This window comes from Rhinopithecus bieti, unplaced genomic scaffold (genome assembly GCF_001698545.2).
Source record: "Rhinopithecus bieti isolate Rb0 unplaced genomic scaffold, ASM169854v2 scaffold_16604, whole genome shotgun sequence".
NCBI lineage: Eukaryota > Metazoa > Chordata > Mammalia > Primates > Cercopithecidae > Rhinopithecus > Rhinopithecus bieti.
Window position 1 is genome coordinate 1,016,262 of NW_016808859.1, and position 2,484 is coordinate 1,018,745.

Here is a 2,484-nt window from a genome sequence, read left to right on the forward strand (position 1 = left end):
ATACAGGCGTATACATGTGCGTGCGAGCGCGCGCGCACACACACACACGCAATCTCCTTTGAATCTTATTATAGAGTCTCTCTTATTTGAGTTTTCCTCTTTTAACTTATTGACTGTTCCACAACTACAATGAACCTTCCCCTTCTGTGTGTTGCTTCTAAAAACTTTCAATTCTCCCTGTCTATAACATAGTCACTTTTATAAATTATTCCACAGACTTGTAAAATAATATTATTCAAAATGTTTCTGTATTTAATTCACAGTACATTTCTTTTTCCATGGTAGATGTGTCCTTTGATATATTGAAATATATTTAGCTATAAATGATCAGTTTGGTCAAGGAATGTTATTCTTTTAAAAGACTTCTAGATGCATATCTCATTAGAAAAGAAACGGAAGGTTTAAATGAGAAATATAGAAAGATATTTCCAAAATAATTCATAGACTAGAACTGCAATCCACACCTGTTTGAAAGAAGTAATTGTTATTTTAATAAGCAATCCTGGAACTCTGTGATTCAGAAGTGTGGTCGGTATGTTTTATTCATTTTCCAAATGGCTGTTTTGATGAATTATGGATGTGTGTATTCACACAAACACTATGGAAAAAAAATTCTTACTAGCGTATTTCAACAAAGGGCATATGCACAGGGGCAGACACCAGCAGACGAGCTCAGAAATCTAGCAGAATGGTAACAGCCTAATTTCTTAAGAGTCTATTTTGCTTTAGCTGAATAAACACTGTGGAAAGGTTATAGTTTTTTAGATACATAGTCACAGAATATTCAGTCTGGAAACATTTACAGGTTTGACCTTTTGGTGAAATGTGTGTCCATATGACCACATCATGGAAAGTTCAAAATATATTTTCAACCATTTACTAATAGCTGAGCAATCTTTAGGTTCCTAGTACAGTACACTTTCACACAAAAAGGTTCATATCACTTTTTAAGGGCTGTAGCCCCATCCAATGTAATAAGAAAATGTTGCTTCTTGAATATTTTAACTTTTCAACACTGTTTCCACAAACTCTTGCAATGTTGTGTAAAGTGTTTAACAGGAAATACCAGCATCACGTGTTAGTTTTTCAACTTCTGTATGATACTAGAAGTCCCATAATGCCTGGGGTTTATCTCTATATCTTGTTGATACTTCTGAGTCCAGAGCAAACTCATTGAGGAGAATTATTCACTGAGCCTTTGCTGAATATCTATTTCATGATTCTGGGCCAGAATCAACCAGTATGGGCTCAGAGTATAATCAAAAATTTCATCTTTTAATTGCATTTTGAAACCTCATTTTTTTTTCTTTCCTTCCTAATCTCAAATGTAGCCTTGTACTGTGAGACTCTGTACACACTATGCACATCCATGCATAGTGCTTGCTTATCTAATTATGTGCTTGCTTAGAAATTACAAGGGCAGCCAGGTGTAGGAGCTCATGCCTGCAATCCCAGCACTGTGGGAGGCTGAGACCTCCCAAGTGATCCACTTTGTGTATCACTTGAGGTCAGGAGTTCGAGACCAGCCTGGCCAAGAAGGTGAAACCCTGTCTCTATTTAAAAAATACAAAAATTAGCTGGGCATGGTGACACGCACATGTAATCCCAGCTACTCGGGGTGGGGGGGGGAGGGGATGAGGCAGGAGAATAGCTTGAACCCGAGAGGTGGAGGTTGTAGTGGGCTGAGACTGTGCCACTGCACTCCAACCTGGGTTTCAGAGCAAGACAGTGTCAAATAAACAAATTAATTAATTAAATGAAATAAAATAAATTATAAAGGCCAATTTCAAAACATGCCAAGCAGAGAAACCCAGTTGTGGAATCCTCCAGCTCAGGGGGGAGTTACAGTTAGCCCCCCACTACTGGGCTGAAGTCAGAATGGTGCAAATTGGACCTCTGGATAAGCAATTATATGAGACGACCATCATAACATGACACGCAGACCTGCACCCCCTTTTCACTACTAAATTTTTCCCACACATTTTTCTCATGGTTCCTTTGAGGCTTGATCCTGGCCATTCTCCCATCTGCTGGCATTTGACCAATAAAAGCTGCTTTCCTTTTACCACACCTCACTTTCCATGCTTTGACTTTTGAGCATCAAGCATCCTGACTTGAGCAATTACAAAAGAGAACATACTCATGGTTGAGGTACGAAAGGAAAAATCTAAGTTGAAGATGTATGGCTGAGTATAACATCTGAAAAGTAAGACAAAACAAAGAATGGGAATACAAGTTACAAGATCAGTTGTCAGAAAGACCATGGATTGATGACAAAATAGAAGATGAATTATGGTAAGAAGCTGAAAGTCTTTTCTACAGGATTTTGTGACACAGAATGAGTCTACCTATTGAAAGAGTTCATGAAGCACCAGACAGTCACTCATAGTCACCAAAGGGAGCTCAAAGATGCTTCCACTTGACAAGCGACTATCATGTCTAGGGCGGCTCTGCTTAGTGTCCTCCCAACTAACTTTCCTCATA